Raw genomic sequence first — 20,973 nt, forward strand, 5'->3', positions numbered from 1 at the left:
ACCAAATCTTTCCATTTCTTGAAAATATCAAATACATCATATTTATTTTGAATACAATAAATCCAGGTTTTTCTGGTTGCATCATCAATAAAAGTAACATAATAACGAGAGCCACCAAGAGATGATACCTGAGCATCTCCTCATACATCTGTATGCACAAGCTCTAATTTTTCACTCTTCTTTTCTTTCCCAACTCTAAGGAATCTGACTCTCTTCTATTTTCCATAAACACAATTCTCACAGAATTTTAAATCAACATGCTTCAAACCTGGCAACAAATTTCTTGAGTGAAGAATCTACATCCCCTTCTCACTCATGTGCCCGAGCCTATGATGCCACAATGTTGTATCTTCTCTTGTAGAGGTTAAAGCATTAACAAAATTAGAAATACCATTGCAAAAATGCAATGTACCAACCTTTCCTCCTTTCGCTATTACGAGGGATCCTTTAGTGATCTTCCAGGTTTTATCTGTGAAAGTAGTTATGCAACCTTCACCTCCCAACTGCACTATTGAAATCAAATTTTTCTTCAAATATGGAACATGCCTTACCTCCTTCAATAGCCACTGATTTCCATTTTGATATTTTATGAAAATTGTACGCATTCCAATGATTTTACAGGGTTTATCATCACCCAATTGAACCTGTCTAAAATCTCCTTGAACATAATCATAAAAATGTTTCCTATCAGGTGTCGCATGGAATGAGGCTCCTAAATCTACCACCCAGACATCAATAATATTTTCTATTGAAACAATTAAAGAATCTTTCAACACATCACTTGTTACATTAGCTTCATGATTATTTTTTTGCTACACGTCTCCTTCTTTTCCCTTTCGAGACTTGCAGTCTTTCTTCAGGTGTCCTTTCTTCCCACATTTCCAGCACACTTTCCCCGATTTGGACTTGGATCTACCTTTTCTTGACTTACTACGATATCCAGTGCTCTTTCCTCTTTCCATTTTTCTTCCCTAGTCTCTTTAGTCAAAGCATTAACTGATGTCTCACCAGAGCTTTTCTGTTGCATTTCCTCGCTAAGGATTGCACCGACAACATCATCAAACTTTAAAGTACTAGAACCAGAGATAGAGTTACTAATGACCATAACTAAACCATTCCAAATTTCTGGCAATGAGCATAGAAATAACAAAGCCCTAACTTCATCATCAAAAGTTACCCCTACAGAACTTAACTGGCTAGTAACTTTATTAAACTCATTTAAATGATCAGCAACAGATCCACCTTCTGACATCTTCATATTAAATAAACGCTTCATAATGAATACCTTATTTGAGGCTGAGGATTTTTCATATAGTTTGGCCAATGTCGACATTAAACCCTCTGTTGTCTTTTTCTTTGAAATATTAAACGCTACCGATGTTGCTAGGCACAACCATATTGTTCCAAGTGCTTTTCTATCTAGAATATCCCATTATGTGTCTGTCATACTCATCCGCTTCTTTGTATTTCTGCTCAATGGTTGGTACATATCTCTCAGTTATAAATAATCTTCCATCTGCATCTTCCATAGCTGGTAGTTTTGGCAGTTAAATTTTTTGACCCTAAACCTACCATATTCCGCCATTGCTCCCACTTGAACCAAGAACCCTTCTCTCCTGCGCGTTTATTAGCCAAATAGACCTTCAACTTTGATACCAGTGGTTAGAAAATTATATATTACAGAGCAATGGAACACATAAAATATTGTAGAAATATAAACACAACAAACGCATAAAACAAGAGAGACACAGATATACGTGGTTCACCCAGTTTGGGCTACATCCACAGAGAAACAGCCAGTCCTTCTTTTTATATTATCTAGCAAACTGAAGAGATAAAACCTACAATAGATCCAATATAATTCCCTCTTCACTCTCAATCTCCTCTCTCTTCCTCACTCAGAATATGGATATACATAGACGTAATACAATTCCCTCATATATAGTGAGGGGTTGCCTTCTAGGGAAAAAAACCCTAAATTAAACATAACTTCTACCATCAGATCTCCACCTAATGAATGATCTAGATTGACTATGAAATTACAACATTTTACAAGGCAATTTTACATCTAATCTTACTTTCCAGGACGCTGCCCCTGATCGCCCCGCCATGGGGGGGGGCTCCCAAAGGTCGCAACTGCTCCCCCTGGACCCCCCTTACATCGAATATTTTACGGGTGGCATTTCCCCATTATGAACTGGGGTCCAATGAAATGATATCTTTGAATACAGAAGATAATAAAGCTCCACACCCAACAATGGTTGAGGACAAAAAGGTGTTGCTAGTAAAGGTGGACACTTTGAAGAATATTGCAGATGCATTGAAAAATTCTGTGAGCACTGAGAAGTTCTCTTGGTGTAGAGAAAAAATGGACGTTGTAGGGCTGAAGAAATGACTAATTTCTCATGTGGCCCCCCATGGAATGAAAACAACAAGTGGTAGAATGTTGGGTCATGTTATATTCTTTCTAGGTGTCGGACGCTATCAAGGGGTCACAAGGGTCGGTAGCCCCATTGCATGGGTCTGGGGCAGTGCCCCAGGAATTTCTTTTTTAGACCCTATATTAGCTGGATGGACCTACCTATGGTTTTGTGCATGGATTTCCCACATGGTTTTGGGTACGATGGTTTTCTATCCATGGTATTTTGTAGAACCAGTTAAGGAAACTACAGTTATGTTCTAATCTAGGGTTCATGGATTGGGGTTTATGGATGCTTCAACATGTATATATATGTATTGTAACATTGAAAGGAACGTAATGAAAAATCAATCTGGTAGTCCCAGTTTTGGGATCCAGGGGAAAATCTCTATGTATATATGTTTTATGTTTTATTCTCTCGCCATTGTTTATTTTTTGTTTCTTTAGAATTCGTATGCAGGTAATTTTTGTACAAGGTTAAAACATTCTCCCAAGCCATTTTCCAACCTCAAAGGAGACTAAATCCACACCTTAGAGATATAGTAAAACAAGAACATCAAAAACTTCTTGATGTTAATTTCATATATCCTATTTTTTATAGTCAATAGGTTTCACCACTGGTGGTAGTCCCTAAAAGGAATGGCAAATGCAGAATTTGTGTCAACTATAGAGAATTAAATAAACCCACGTGGAAGGATCATTTTCACCTTCCTTTGGTGGATCAAGTTCTTGAAACCCCTTCTAGAAAGAAACCTTTTTCTTTCCTAATTCAGTTCAGCGAATATAATCAAATTCAAATTTCCCTTGAAGGCCAAGATAAATCCATGTTCACATGTCCATGGGTAACATTTGCATATAGAGTCTTACCATTCGAGCTGTGTAATGCACCATCCACCTTTCAAAGGGAAATTCTCAGTATTCCTTCTGATTTGATTAATGAGAGACTTGAACTATATATGGATGATTTTACTGCTTATTTTAATGATTTTGACCAAGCCTTGCATAATCTTGAGAAGGTTCTTGCACGTTGTATAGCTACCAAGTTGTTCCTCAATCATGAAAAATGTCATATGATGATGAAATATGCATCAGATATGGTGATACGAGTAGCCCTCAGAGAAGAGGATAAATTCCTTATGCAATTTATTACATCAGTAAAAAACTTGCACCGAATAAGTTGAATTATACTATGACAAGAAAAGAATTTTTGGTCAGTGTTTATGCCATAAATAAATTTCACCATTACATAACAGGATATCCAATTTTTTTGTACACTTATCATTCTGTCATTTTCTATTTAGTTAGCAAACCTACTACCAATGGTATAATAACTTGTTGGTTATTGTTGTTGTAGGAATTCAACATTACTATAAAAGATAGGCCACAAAAAGAAAATCTTGTTGCAAAGTTTTTATCAAGAGTTTGTTGTAACCATTAAAACACCCTAGTATGATGATGTTGAAAATTATCTGGCACCTAGGAAATTACCAGCACATCTGTCATCCCACGAAAAGAATATTATAATCCAACACATTGCACAATTTTCATGGATGAAAATTTACCCTTTTCATATAGGGTTTGATCTTCAAATTCGAAGATGTGTCAAAGAAGATGAAATCTATGATATCCTCAGGGCTTGTCACGATGAGGTCATTTTTTAAATCAGAGAATTGGAAATAAGGTATTACAAATGGCCTATTTTTGGCCCACGGTATTTAAAGATGCGAAGAAATATGTCCAGTGTTGCGACAATTTCCAAAATATGGGTCATCCTATTTAGTCTGATGAGATTCCCCTCCAACCACAAATTGTATTGGAATTGTTCGAAAGATGGGAAATGTACTTCGTAGGACCCCCTAATCCACCTTTAAATCAAAAATCATATATTCTAGTATATACATATTATCTTAATAAATGGGTGGAAGTAGTTGCATTCCCAAGGGACATGGAAGAAGCAGTAATCAATTATCTATATGAATTGTTTGTTTGATATGGGTTTCCTAGGAAGCTTGTAATGGATGGAGAGTCACATTTCACTACTCATAAAATTTCAACCACGCTGCAAAATTATCATATCAAACACAAAATTACTTCTCCTTATCATCCATAAGTGAATGGGTAGGTGGAAAGCACTAATAAAGTCTTCGATGTGGTTTTAACTAAAATAGTATCTATAAATCATTGAGGCTAGGCTACCAAGCTTCCAGAAGCCTTATAGGACTATCAGAAAAAATGACACAATACTACCGGTTGTTCACCATATCATCTTATTTTTGGTAAGGAGCCCATTTTTCTGATTGAGTTCGATGTTAAGACTCTCAGAACTGCCAAGGAAGTTAGATCGGATCTCATAGAAGCACATAAAAAATGTTTACAATAGCTCAACAAACAAGATGAAACATGTCTTCTTGCTTTACAACATACTTCCATAATTTAGCAACAAAGAGCTAGATGGCATGATAGGTTGATCAGAAAGAAAACCTCTCACAAAGGAGATTGGGCATTGCTATATGAATCTAGAGTCCAAGAATTTCCAAGTAAACTTCAAACGAGATGGCATGGCCCTTATGAAATTACTGAAGTTTATGACAATGGGATGATATTCCTTCCCACAATGGAGAATACTGGAATTTTGTTCCTTGCTAATGGGCATCAACGCTGTTTGTACTATCGGCCATTCACTCAAGAATATTTTATTCACAAAATTGATAATGATGCTAATTTTCAGGTTGTATCTAGAAGGAGAAATTTCCCAATGGTCACAACCATGTAAATATTTCTGAGAAATATGCTTTATATTCTACATAATGTAAATAATTTTCTTTTGGTAGATATATATATTAAAATAATAATAATAATAATTTTTTTTTTGTTAAGCTTGCCAGGTCCATCCATTTTCTATTATATATTAGGAAAATTTACACAACACAGATTCACCGGGTGGCCTCAACTTGCCTGAAGGGAAAACCAAGTCTGTTGGCTACCGGTCAGCATTATATGCCATCCAAAAACAAAATTTATTCATTCTTTCTAGCCAAGCTAGATAAGTCTCAATCTCATGTCCAGATACTACATAACTATAAAAACTAGCATATGCAACAGGAAACTTAAAATCTAACCACATAAACAAAAACTAAGCATGAGGAATCTAGTATTTATGCTCTTTCTACTCATCGGAGACAAAGGTTATAGGAGCAGGATCTTTAGTAGTTTCCCCTGGCATTTCATACAACTCCAGGATGCAAAGGATGTGGTGGCCGATTCGATCCATTCTGATGTCCTATTTGTGCAACTGAAAGAGGATTTTTTCCATGTCATTTTTGTAGCTTAGCAGGCCCTGCACTGTTATAGCCATTCCCACAGAGAGTTTTTCCATCACTTTGCCAAGAATACTCTTCATTAAGAAATAAAAATAAAGGGTGTGTTTAAACTGATTAATTCTACCACAGGTATTCCCTAGATCTGGGACCATCATCCTCCAATTGTCAATCTCTTCCTCTACTTCACTTTCTTGCTTAATCTCTGCTTCCCAGTCTTCAATCAGATTCTGAATTCCTGCATCCGTCTCATCTCTGTATGTCACTATTGCCTCTGCTATGAGGTGCTCGACAAGCTTATGACCCCTATGAGCTTCTGATGTGCTCGGCCCCTTATCTGCCCAGTGGGCTGGGCCTCTCCTACCTTGAGCACCTCCTCTCACTGCTTGAGCCATAATTTGTTGAGTGACACCCTCTGGATAGTCAAATGAAGTTAGGTCCATCAAATCTTGCGCATCATCCCATCATTTCTATTCATATAGTGCCTCTCTTCCATACTTCACCACCTGAGAGTTAAGGTAGCCCAGAGCCCACAGGTGGCCAATGGAATTGGGTTTTTGACTCATCTCTCGGGGCTCCTCATAGTACCCCACCCCCTTGCTATGGTTCAATTGTCAGTCATCTTGCTGCATTTGGAACCACGCCCTCAGGCCCATCCGAACCTTAGAACAACACTTTCATTTATACTCGCTTTCAACACCCTCAGCTAGAAAATGCTAGCCATGGCCTTGCTTGCCCCTCTGTCGATAATGTTGCCCAAGATCCATAGCTTTGCCATCAATACCATGCAGGTGTCTAGTTTCACAAGGTTTTCTTGGCGTCCTACTTCCATGGCTAAAATCCCTGCTCCCTTCTCTCAGCTCTTTCGTGCCTCTCTCTTCAGCACCTGGCCCCCTAGGAATGGCAAACCCACTATCCCCTATTCCCCTGGTCTGACCAACTAGAGATAGGCCCATGTATCTTCTCAGCCTACAATTTCCAATGTCGCTGCCAAGATTCTGGTTTGAATGGGATAAAAACATAAAGAAAAACTAGGCCATGGCACTCCCGTTCGTCCCCCAGTTCCTCCCATACAGAGCTACTCCCCATTAAGACGACCTCTTGCCCCTCCCTTCCCCCCAGAAAAACCCCATCTAGATCATGGAATTGATACAATAGCCCAAACAGATCATGTAATTGATACAAGAGCGAGACCAAATTACATATCGGGAAACCATTTCTTGTCTGCAGCCAAGGTTCCTTGCTTGCCTTTTCCCCCCCAGCTCTGAGTTGCCTCCCGTCTCCATAGCTTCTCTCTCTTACCCTGCACGTCGAATGGCTTAACCTTCTCTACCACCCTTCCTTATTCCTTCCTCCTCCACCTTTCCAACCCACCGTCCATGCATTGATACCAAAGGACACCACACCCCCTAACTTGAGCATGTGGGGGACAATGGTATTTATGAACTTTGTACAACCTATATCACATCCCAACCTATCTCCTCTAACAACATCCTGCATCCCAATCGGGAGAAAATAATAATAATAATAATAATAATAATAATAATAATGAATAAATCGCTAATATTTTTCCAACAATCATTCTTTACTTAGCTATAATTGTTGTTTTGTTAGATACAATTGCTGTTTCCTCAGTCATAGACATTGTTTCCTTTATCATGTTGTTGTTTCCTTTATCACAGTTGATGTTTCCTTAGTTGCAGTTGTTTTTTCCTTTATCACAGTTGTTGTTTCCTTTATCACAGTTGTTGTTTCCTTTATCACAATTGTTAATTCGTTAGTCTCAGTCATTTTTTCCTTAGTTACAATTGGTGTTTTCTCAGTCACAGTAATTGTTTCCTTTATCACAATTGTTGTTTCCTTTAACTACATTCGTTTATTTTTGACATGCAATTATCATTTCCTAGCTTAGTAATGCCTTTATTTCCTTAGGGAAAGGAATATTTTCTTAGTCTTCCCTTCATATGATGGTGGACAAATGACTTGTTTGATGCTTATCATTGGAGAATCTTTTATGAGAAATCATTATCAGAATTCTGAAATTTCCATGACGCTTGATCCTTTTTACTATTGTAAGTAAAAATACAAAAGTGCTCATAATGCATTCCTCTCATCACGACTTAAGGAGCATCTTTTCATTCCAATATTTAAAGATTAAATGATCATAATTTTTTAGGAAAAAATTGGCAATCTACAAAAGTAATTACTATAATACCTTTTACACCATCCCTAACTCTTAAGGAGTTGAAATTCCACCCCATTTACTGAGTAATCTACTATGATTAATAAAAATCATAATCTAACAGAGGATAGGAGGTCTCATAGGATCTAGTGGAGTGACATTACCATTTCTGGTTACCAATCCAGAGTAATGGCCTTTGTTATTTAAGTCAAAGGACAGGAAGTCTCGTCATAAGATGGCTTATTCACCTCAGTAGCTCTAGTGAATTGCATTGTTGCTAACTAGTTACCATGCCAAAAAAATGGCTTCTGTAAATGGTTATCTATGAAAAAAAAACAAAATTTGAAATTTCCTTGGTAAATGGGATAATGGCATCTCAAAGGGTTAAAAGGAAAACCCTGTCGAGGCTATGGATTCCTGCTGGCAACAGAGGACATGCTTGTGGTATTGAAGTAAAATTCAGAATTACAATAGAGCTTGGCTATTTTGTTCCTTTAAAACTAATAAAGGAAAGATCGTTAAACTTATTATGGACATTTATAAAATCATCCTAGAAAGCGATGAGGCTTGGTTATCTATGAGTATTTAATTATAATTCTAAATACTAGAAATAATTTTTCTTGGAAATTCAACATTCTAAATTAATCTCCTTTATTTTCTCTATGGATGTACTTGATGCAATTATTGTTTCCATCCATATAATCCTTTCTACAAACCTTTACATGCTTTTATTTTTTATCTGCATCCTTCATGGGTCATAATAAATCAAGTTATCATTACAATGCATGAGTCATGAAAATTCTAATGATTTCCTCATACATTGCAGATATACTTTGCTTCTTACTTTTCCTTTTGTCAATTACTTTATTGCATTGCATTATACACCATTATCCTTCAAATGTTCCAAACCTTCCATCCTATTAAAACTTGATTAATGGTTGCGGACAAACTTTACTCTTATTAGGGGGGTGGGGGGACGAGTTGGCACTGACAGATCATTGTTATTCAAATTTTCAAATACCATTGCATATCTTCAAACCTCTATACTTTGTACAAATTTACTATTACCATATATTGTGAATTTTGTTGTTTCCAACTACAAGACCGCATCCTGTTGAACAGATAACAATGGGTGGACATTCAATCTGATACGAACATATGCAATTATAGGTTTCATAACAAGTACAAAACATCTTGATTTAAGCCAAATGGATATATTATTTCGAGTAGTTATAGGGGTTCGAAAATGAGGTAGCATTGGAGTTCACAAAGAGTTTGGACAATGACCCAACATTGGTGAAAAAAATATAGATACAAGTGAAAATGCAATATTGGAAGTAACAAGGCTTCTGACAAGAGGAAAAAAGTGGTACAAGATACACACCTCTCTCCAGAACGTGACCCTCTTTTTTTCGGAATACTGGATAGGAGTTGATAAAAAAAGGGGAGTATAACGCCAATTCATTATGTGAACCATGGAAGGATGTAGCAGAGATTGTCTAGAAATACATCACTTGTGATGGAATTCATAACGTCCCAAGGGGGCATCATCTCAAACTCATGGCATCCCTGAGGAAAAAGGTAACTCTGAACCTTCCATACTTTCTCAATTTAGTATTACTTGAGACTACTACTAGATTAACGAGGTCCAAGGACCAAAATTCAAACATAAGTCACCACTGACTCATTAAGATATTAATCATAAGTAGTCTTAGCCAAATTCAACAGACTTGGGAAGGGTTTTTTGGAAACCCTAACAATGGTCAAGACATTCCCTTGGTGAATGAAATAGTAATTGGAACATCTGGGAACGTTTTAGTTAGTGATGAGAAACTAGAAAAATTAATGAGGAAAATCCAAATGAAAATCTAGCAAAAGAAAATATCTCACAAAGAACATTACAAATTCAAAAACTCAGAAGAGCGAAGAAAATAATGGCATCAATTCTAGCTTCATTTTCTAAGAAAAGAAGGAGGTTAGCTAGAATTTTTAAGGTCATAACTCTTTCAACCCTCTTGAGCAGAAACTAGAAGAAACCTTAACTCAAGGTTTCGTCAATATAGAAGAAACCTTAACTCAAGGTTTCGTCAATATAGAACAAATGCACCAAGAAGCCTTTGAAATCAAGAAAAAATGTATCAACTTAGGAATAGATGGAGCAGGAAACAACAATAGCCCAAGCATTAGAAGGGCTAGAGAGTTTTTTGGATATTGTGAATTTCAGAGAAGCCATGACAACTTCAATAGAACAACCTGGAGATCATTCTGGAAATCCTCTTGAGCAGGGGGCTTCACTGAATTCAAAGGATGTAACCTCTCCTGTCAATTATTTAGCTACTGTTATCTTGGAATTGGATAATGATCTTGAAGTTATTTTGTCTCAATAATGTTCTAGATACTCAGTTTCTACTTTACTAGACCCTTCCTCTCCAGAGGGAACAACTCCACAATATTTTGAAATTTTGATTAATGAAGAATGAGATGATGTCACTGGCTTTTCAGCTGAACCTCAGATTGATTTTCATGATGTGGGCTTCCTGGAGTATAGAACTGATGTAACGACAAGGGAAACTGAAAACGCATTGTTAGTCAAACCCACTAAGGAAATTATTGTTGAATAAGCCAAAATAATAGTTGTTATTCCCTCTCCAATAGCCTTGGTTCGAAGTATTTTTCAGATGACCACATATACTAGAGCTAGGAGAAAGAAAGAAAAATGGAAATTTTAGAAGGAAATTGATAGATTAAAGAAAGAAAATAAGAAACTGTGAGGAAAGGTACAACAGCTAAAAAATTGGTTACATGGAAGTAAGAAATTTCATATAGATTATGTGAAAAGGCCTAGAAGAAAGAAGAAGCTTAGGAAATGGAAGTCGACACTGATTTCATATTTTTCTTCAATGAATCAAGTAATCAAACAGACTTATGTCTTGCTTCTACTAAAGCGGGAACCCAAAATTACCCTCAAGAACACATGGTGGACACTTCTCCTAGCCTTGTTCAAATAAGAACTCAGACTAACCCATCATTTACTTTTAAGGACAAAAAGGTAAAAACAAAAGATGTGTCGCATTATACTCCCTTTATATTAGGAGCATCCATTATATTTGTGCACAAAACTATGGAGGAACAGTAGAAGACCATAGCAAGATATCAGGGAGAAGTGGTAACTTGGAGTAAACACCAGGAGTTACTACAATGATTTAAAACACTGGAAACAATAGAAGTTAAGACCTATGCACAACTAAGAGAATCTAGAAAGGAAGTATATAATTTAATGGAGTGCCTTAAGAAATCTACAGACAAAACGAAGGAAATTTTCTCTATTTATTCAGATGCCTTGACATGCACATACCCAACTCAAAATTATGCTTTATATTTACTTGAGTGATATCTGTTGCTCAAAGTGAAAGCAATACAATCTGGACAACCACATGAATTTACAAATGTATTGTATGAAATTTCTAATTTTCGTAGACAGGATGAGTATACAAAGTATCTTTTATGTGAGTTGTATATGGATAATTTATTTTTAGAAGAGCATGTGGAAGAAATTCCTGTCCAATTTATTGGAGATATTCAATTTCATGATTTTATATGATTTTTTAGAAATCACATGAAGTGGGAAAAGGATTATCATACATTCCATAGAAGGGATCATGTTCTAGATATTTGGGTTAGAGGGGAAACTAATAACCCCTTCTGCACACAAATTCATCATGGTATTTTTATATTGGTGTTTCCCCTACACTTTACAAAAATTCAATATGATGTCTTGCACTCAGGGATGGAATATTTGAAAGAAATCAAAGATGAGGCTCTTCATGGAGGTAAGGAGAGATGGTAGGCATCACCTAATGAAGTCAAGAATAGAGAGCCTTTTCGTTATCACAATTTTCAGTATGCCATAACTAGAGTAGAAGACTATGTTAACTTGGTATTGAAAAGAGGTATCCACTGGATAGGATGTAGGTATTGATGCCCCATGATCTCATTCCCTCAGTCATTTTATTATTCTAATTATGACTTTTAAAAAATAGGTAAGTTTATGGCTTTTGAAGAAATCCAAAGTAGAAATGGATTCAGGCATAGAGGAGAGGAAGCTTATGAAGCTTACTCCTTAACTACCTTACATGTTAATCATTTGTTTGCATGAGATCATGTAAAAAGGTCATTTTGGGGGTGATGTTGGACCTCATAATTTTCATATTTTCTATTGGGATAGGGTCCCTAGGGGTAGTTTTGGGGTTAATTTAACCCAATTTTGTAAAAGTTTTGTAAAAATCATGTAAATTATCCGCGATATGTGGATGTGGAGCGTGCAAATAGATAGGAGTCAAAAGAGTTTTAGTCCTTGTTTTTGGTCGGCTCTAAGATTCTCCCATGGTCTGCGAGCCATGGTATTGTATGAAGCAAAGCTATAAATATTTGATTCATAATGATTCTTAGAGATAACGTTTGATAGAGAATTAGGTACATTAAAGGGTTTTTGCGGAAGTGCTAAGGCAAGAAGGCTCTGCTTCTTGCAATTAGGGGAAGAAGGGAAGGCTCTTGTAGCTAAGTGTGCAAAGGGCCTGGGTAGAGTCTATAGCTAAGTGCGTGGACCCCTGCAGGTATGTGCACAGGGTAGAGAGTCTGTAATCTATGAATGAAAGATCAATAAAGACAACTTTTTGGAGAATTACTGTGTATTTTTGTTGAATTTGTTTATGTTATCTTTTACTAATTTAATGATATGTTTTATGAAATGTTGAATCAATACTAAGTGAATTCACTGAATCTATCCTAATAATATATGAAACAAATGGTTATCCACTTCTACGAAGTTAGACGCTATTTATCTTATGTTTCTGACGAATTAAGTAGATCTACGCGAACCCCAATCTAGGGTTTCTTGTTCATGCACAAAAGTAGGTAAATCGACTGTTTAGGGTCTGTGAGGACTGATCATAGACCTTTGCGAAGGTCTAGAGGAAGCTTTAAATTCATTATAGTAAATATCCCTAGAATTTTGTCAATCTACGCAGAAGAAAATCTAAGGCACTGAAAGACATCACACTAGTCTTGGATGAAAAACTTTGTTCTTGCATCCCCCAATACTGCTTCAGGTGAGATTGTAGCCTGTGCTACATAGCTTGTTACCGAAAGGGCCAGTAGTGTAGGGCTTTTTTGGTTGGTGCAACTAACTTCGAACCTAGTTCAGGACCCCCTAAGCCAACAAATGGTTTTGTTTCTGGGATTGGGCTCTACTTAAAGAGATGTGTGATGTTGCATCATTGGAATCTGACTAAGAAAGATATTGAAAAGTGGTTAGATCGAAAGATTCAAAAGATTGTAGTACAAGAAAATAGGAATCTGTGACTATCAAAGGAGTATTGGTTAAACAAATATCGGTATATAGAGGTACATGAAATCTTCTTTTGCACTTTCCCAATTGAATTATATGAGTGTTTAGCTAAATTGAAAGATAGTCAAGGAAGGTGGAAACTCGATAGTCCTATAGTGTGGACTCTAGAGTTGGTATGACAACTAGAGACATATGAAAAAAATATCTCGCGGACTGTCATTCATTAGCTTGATCGAATTCTGGGAGGACTTGTTACTGAATTTGTAGTTACTACCTCAGTTAGCTATAGCAAAGAGGAGCAAAGATACTTTAAGGGACCATAAGGTAAGTATTTGAGGTCATTCAATATGTGGATTAAAATGTTATTATGTGAAAAATAGGTAATGCCATTACCTTAATGTTCGGAGCTCTGCAGAGTGGTAGACTCTTTAGAATTCATGGATCAGGTCTGGAGTATAGTCAATTGATTGATCCTCCTTCAAGTGATGATGAAGGGGCATTTCTAACTACACCGCGAAGTGCTATTCAGTTAATAACTCAAGGTATTCTGAGGATATCTCATCCATCCACTCCACCTCTACCTCCATCTCCAACGCATACACCTTCACCTACACCTTTGCCTCCACCTCGACCATTCAACATGGAAAATGCAATGAAGATGTCGATCTTCAAGGGAATTGGAAGTGAAGATCTAGAGAAATTTTGGTTTCTTGCGAATGTTGTATGGACATTGCAACAAATAACCGATGATAATATAAATAAGCTGATGTTGGTTACCGCCTTGTAGGATCATGCACTAACCTTGTACATTAAGTATTATGTTGATAATCCTCGAGCATTATTAGCAAAGACTCAGATAGCTTTGAACAAAGAATTTAGTAAGCATAAGTTAGAGGTGTAGTCGGTAATTGAATTTAAGGAGATCCGAATGAGAGTTGATGAGACACCTTGGGACTTTGATCAGAGGTTGAAGTGCCAGATCAGACAAGCCAACATGCAAATCTCATATACCTAGCATCACGACTGGTTTATCACATCACTTTTGCCACATTTGAGAATACCTCTATCACAGCAGAAGATAGTAACACAAGAAGAAGACTTAGACATTGAAATGATGTTGCATGCATTTCCTATTTAGGATACAAACCTGGGGGTACAACAGATCCACTCGTAGTTAGAGAACCTCCACCTAGAATTATAGAGTCTAAAGAAATAAAGGGAGACTAAGCTAGAAGTACATGCAAAATTTTGGTGTTTGAAGTGCAAGGGCCATGGCCACAATAAAGATCATTGTCCAATATACGCAAACTATATTACGGGGGGGGGTTGGTGGAAGTCACACTAAAGCCAAAAGCCCCAGCTAAGCCAAGAACGGGAGCTGTGCTATGGTGTGCCATTTGTCAAGTACTAGGAAACATATGATGGATAACTACCACTTACTTCAGAAGTTCATTCAGACACCCCAACGGTTGTTCTGCAATTTCTGTAGATGTGTGGGCCATGATGAATTCCATTCCCGATGTTATGAGCTAGTGATGGAAAGAACCCCTACTTACCATATGCAAGAAGAAACTCAGCCTCTAGATCAAGGCACAGGAGGGGAGCGTGGGAGTTTTCAAGGATGAGGAAAATGATGAGGAGGAGGTCCTGGTAGAGTTCATGGTCAGATTATCTACTACAACTGCGGATAGTTGGGGCTCTTTGCGCGAGATTGCCCGAATCCTACACACCCTTCATGTTAATACTGTATGAAATTTGACCATGCCATAGAAGAATGTCTTGTGCTAGTAGGTAAAATGCAAGAAAAGAAAACACAGCCTCAGTAGCCTATGCAGAATTTACAAATGATGAGCGTTGAGCCCCACAAGGAGGATTATAGCATTAATATTGTACTTAGAAGTGGTATGTGAACTAGCGCAGATAAGGGTAAGCAACCTTAAGAAGATGGATGGGTCCAAAAAACTCCTAAGAAAGAAGCCACCTTTGATCTCAATTGTGATAAGTTAACATTCATGGAAGAAAAGAAGAGATTTGCTGAGGCCTCCACCTCAGGAAGCTAGGACAAGGCACAAAGACCAGGGTGACACAAGAAGTTGATCCTTTCATACTCACTACTTTTTTGGAGACTTGCATGAAGTTACTACATGACAAAAAGTTTGTGGAACGATTGAAAGACTTAATAGACAAGTGCGCTAATAAGGAAAAGACTCCTACAGAGGAGCGCACAGTTAGAAAGATTGGTAAGAATAAGGCATGAACAGGACACTAGATGATGCTAACAGCGCAGACAGCAGATTACGAAATGGACTAGGTAATTTTGGATCTCGGGTATGATGTGAATGTTCTACCCAAATAAACATGGGAAAGGATGGGGAGACCTGTACTGCAGTGATATCTAATCCAGATCTAAATGGAAAATTAGTAGAAAATCATCCCCATTGGAATATTGTATGGAGTGACAGTCGATATTGAAGGTGTGAATGCATTAGCAGACTTCGAAGTTATAGAAATTATCGATGAGAGTAATCCCTACCCCATGCTCCTAGGAATCTACTCGCCTATTGATATGAATGGGGTCATTAATTTGAAGAAGAGGAAAATGTCGTTTGAAAGGAAGTCGCTAAGGGTTATAGTGCCACTGGATCCTGAAGAAGGGGCGCGTTGTACTGAACCAGTCTGTGATTATGTAGAAAGTGACAATGAGTTGGATTAAATCTATAAGATAATAGCATGAGATTAGGATTGGATCAATCCAACGGTGGATGGATGGATTGCATGGGACCAAGAGAGTTCCTACATTTCTGAATTAGATAAAATTAGAGCATTGGAAAAACTGCATACATGAAGTGTCTACATTGCGATGCAATATTATGACGAAGTCACTGCGCTGCATTTCGTCGGAGGTAAGAAAGGTACCTTATTATGATGGTTTTGACTGACGTAGATATGTTTTTAGATGAATTTCAGTGTGAAGTCCCTGAATACCACCATTTTCAAGTATTGGTGTTGGCACTCCGCGCTACGCCCACCCGATGGTGGGGTACACATAAAGAAAGTTTTTTGTGGATGGTGAGATTACAGGAGAATGATGAAGTTATGCTTTGGGCATGCCAATATGAGAATGATTGAGAAATATAATGGGAATGATGATCTGCGTGATCACCTGGCAAAGTGGATTAAGGCATGGGGGACAAAACTACAGCTAGAATGGGTACATATATTTTGTCATACCTTGGATACAATCCCCCTGAACTGGTATCTCGAAAGAGAGCTCAGCCATGACAATTTGGAATGGGATATATTGAAGGAAGGTTTCTTATTAACTTTCAGCTTCGACGATGGCTTTGAATGTATTGATGAAGCACTGCAAGAAATAAAAGCAGTTATATTCACAACAATGAAGGAAATAGTAGAATAGACCTAGCCGGCTTGGAGCACGCAGCTGCACCATGCAAGTGAATGCTATACTCTGACTGCGGAAGAAGAAGATTACCCACAGAATATTACCATCCTAGAGACTAAAGGTCATGCAATGTCGAATGCCTAAAGGTAGTGAACCCAGATATATCAGAGCCTCTGAAAAATGGACAAGTAAACATTGGTTCTGAAGAAGAACCCAAGTTAGTGAAGATAGGCGATTATTGTGATGAAGATACAGTTGATAAAGTAGTTGAGCTATTGTGCAAGTACCAAGACTTATTTCCCACAAAGTTTTCATATTTGAAAGGAATTATCGTAGATTTAGGAGTTATGAAGATTACAATGAAACAGGATGCAAAGCCTATTAAGCAACGGCCTTATTGATTGAATCCAAAGTATAAGGAAAAGGTGTTCCTCAAACTAGATAATATGTTGGAAGCAAGCATTATTGAGCTTGTAGAAGAATTGGATTGGGTAAGGCAAATGTCCAGTAGAAGAAACAGAAGGGAGAAACCCACAAATGCACAGATCTGTAGAAGCTGAATGATGACTGTGTGCATGACCCATTTCCAAAACCATTTACTGACAAAGTATTAGATAATGTTGGCAGTCATGAAGCATATTCATTCACTAGTGCATTTTTGGGCTATCAAAAAATAAATATCGCACCGGAGGATCGAATCAAAACAACATTCACGATAAAGTGGGGTTGATTTCAGTACATTGTTATGCCTTTTAGATTAAATAATTCACCTGCAATATTTTCTCGCGTAGTCATAGAAACGCTCAAAGAGTTCATTCATAAGTTTTTAGAAGTATACTTCAATAACTGAACTGTGTTTGGCTTGGTAAAGCACCATGTAGAAATTTTGTGCCTTATGTTGGATACATGTCGAAGATTTCAGATCACGCTGAACTTGAAAAAGTGTATATTCTATGTACCTTTTGGGATTTTGCTCAACCACATCGTCTGTAAGCAGGGGTTGATGGTGGACCCTATGAAGATCATCATTATTGTAAATTTAGAAGTTCCTAGGAATGTGAAACAACTACGTGTGACATTGGGACACACTGGATACTATAGGAATTTTATCAAGGCACATGCCAAGATAACTGCACCAATGGATAAATTGTTAAAAAAGGATGCGAAGTTTTGTTGGGATGAAGATTGTCAGTGCATCTTGGAAGTCTTGAAGGAGAAGATGGTGACGACACCTATTTTGTTGTTTCCTCACTAGAAAAAGGAGTTTGATGTGCATGTTGATGCCTCCTGTATTGCGCTAGGAGAAGTTTTAACATAACAAGGAGAGGGTGAGATTGATCACCCTATAGATTTTGTAAGTAGAAAGTTATCAAAGGCTGAGAAAAATTATTCAATGATAGAGAGTGAAGGGCTAGAAATTGTCTACGCATTGTAGAAATTCCAGCATTATTTGTTTGCAAGACACTCTAAGATGTACACAGATCACTCCGCACTAAAGTACCTCATCAAGAAGCCTATGTTCGGGGGAAATATTTGTCGATGGTTGCTCTTATACCAAGAGTATGACTTTGAGGTGATTATGAATCCTGGAAGGTTGAATACAAGTCCAGATCATCTATCAAGGATCGAAACAAGTGAAGATTCCAGTAGCTTGGAAAAGTGACTGCCAGACACATAGCTCTTTGCGGTGCGCATAGCAGACGACCATTTTGCTGACATTATTCAGTTTTTGATGATGGGCACTACTCTGGAAGGATATTCCACTCAACAAAAGAAGGAGTTAGCAGTGCGCACAACAGATATTTCGATAATTATGGGTCATTTATATAGGATGGGGATGGCTGAGGTATTACGAAGGTATGTTCCAAATTTTGAACATGCAAGTATCCTAGCTGAAGCTCATGGAGGAGTGGCAAGAGGCCAATATGCAGGGAAAGCAATCGTGCAGAAGATTTTGCGCGTGGGGTTATGGTGGCCAACGTTACACAAGGATTCTAAGGCATATTGTAAGGCATGCAATGCTTTTTAAAGGACGGGACAACCTTCACAATGAAATGAACTGCCTTTAAATCCCCAAGTCTCGCTGCAAGTATTTGATAAATGGGAAATTGACTTTATAGGCCTGATACAACCACCAGGAAAGAGGACAGGCACATGGTACATTATTACTATAACAAAATACTTAACCGGATGGGCAGAAGTGCAACTAGGGAGGGATTGTACCACTGCCACGGCTGCAAAGTTTCTTTCTGAGTATGTCTTAACAAGGTTTGTATGCCCGAAAGTTTTGATGAGTGATAGGGGTAAGCATTTTTTGAATGAAATGATCAGTGTAATGTTGGAAGAGTTTCATGTATATCATTAGAAGAGCATGCCCTATCACCCATAAGTGAATGGAATGTTGGAAGCTTTTAATAAGATCTTGGAGGATGCGTTGACAAATATATGCAATGCATAGAGGAATGAATGGGACATGTGCGTACCTACTATGTTATGGGGTTATAGGATGACCTGCAAGAAATTGATAGGACAAACGCCATTCCCGTTGGTTTATGGAATTGAAGCAATCATGCTGATGGAGTACATTACACCCAACTTAAGAATTGCAACCTTGACTGAGATGGCAGACTGTGAGACCTTGGAGGAATGGCTCACACACATCATGGAGCTCGAGGAAGACAGTTTCCTAGCAGGATTTCACTAACAAGTGCAAAAGGAATGAGAAAAAGCATGGCATGATAGTTACATTAAGTTATGAACATTCAAGGTAAATGATTTGGTGTTGTTATATGATAGTAAGTTCACAAAATTTCCAGGAAAGTTTCAAATTCACTGGTTGGGGTTATGTGTCATCAACGAGATTACGGATGGTGGCACAGTTCAGCTCGCAAAGCTGAATAGGGAACCTTTCCCTGGAAAAGTAAATAGAAGTAGATTGAAGCTATGCACACGGGATCCTGCCACTACGCAATGACTATATGGCACCATGACAATCTCAATAATCCAGGCAGCTGCAAGGGATTGTGGGACTATAAACTATTCTACCCGACTAGGAGAAAAGCTTAATTTGGAGGCTACGTGCTGAATGACATGAGTGCAATAGGTGAAACTACACTACATGAGCTATGCCATGGAGGATGGTACTGTGCAGGTGGGTGCAAAGGTAACTGTTGAGGTTACTATTCATGATTTAATGGCCAAACGACAAGTGAGGGGAGTGGGTAGGCATTATTTATGGTGAAAATATTTGAAGATATGCCAACAAAGCAGCATTTATTATCAAAATTTTGGTGGAACAGTCGGATTTGAATTCAAATCCCCCTATAAATTACGCACTCTGGTCCAACGAATAACACTTTGCATTTTGAGTGTTGTTGGCAAATTTTCCTCTCTGAAGCGTATGAATCATGCATTCTGGGAAAAATTTGTGACACGTCCCTCATTTGTGAACTATTCTGCAGTAGCCTGAGAGTGTTTCATTGAAAAAGTCACTGCTACTAACCCCGCTGAAGCCCTGAGTTCCAAAGTAGTTGTGTCTGACGCGCCAGGTCCCGAAGTAAATAGTATGGAAGCCACACCCACTGTGCCCATGGTGCTGAGGTCACCTAGGCTGAAACATACTGTCACAAAAGAGAAGTTGCCTGTCATGAAAGAAAATCACTCCACCGCGAAGGAAAAAACAAAAGAAACCAGTGCTTGTAAGAATGTCGCCATAGAAAAATCCGGAGGTGTAGCCAAAGGAGAAGAAGGACAAGCAACTAGAAAAAGTGGTGGATTTAGAAGAAGACAAGTACCAAGGCATCGAAGAAGTTGATGTCGAGGGAATTGAGCCTATCTCTAGGCTTCTTGAGCACATCCCTCCACGAAAGGGAAAAACCAAAGCGATGTAGGATCCTGATTGTGGAAAATTTTGGGTATCCACTCCACTATTGCCTGAGAAGGTCCCATTTGAAGGACCTACGCTTGCGCGCATCCTAGTATTGAAAATGGAGGTCTAGCACCTCGTGGACCATGAAACATTTCTACATCTAGCGACCCATAAGTACATGACAAAGATGTATTATGATGAGATAGGGGTTACACTGTTAGAGCCCATGAAGTGGGTCTATAGGGTGGAGCAGTCGGGGCTCTTGAACGTGATCTTAGTACCACACTATCATCTCTCACCTATCAATACGATTTGTGTGCGCCAACTCCTCGTGCTAGTGCATGATGGGATTTTGTGGCTTGGACATACCATTCCAATAATCGACATGTTGATCCACAGGATAACAAAGTTGCCCCACAAAGGAGCGGAGCCTACCA

The sequence above is a fragment of the Pinus tabuliformis genome, chromosome 3_1, assembly GCF_031772625.1.
Source record: "Pinus tabuliformis cultivar Carrire ecotype Pingquan chromosome 3_1, CPIR1, whole genome shotgun sequence".
Classification (NCBI taxonomy): domain Eukaryota; kingdom Viridiplantae; phylum Streptophyta; class Pinopsida; order Pinales; family Pinaceae; genus Pinus; species Pinus tabuliformis.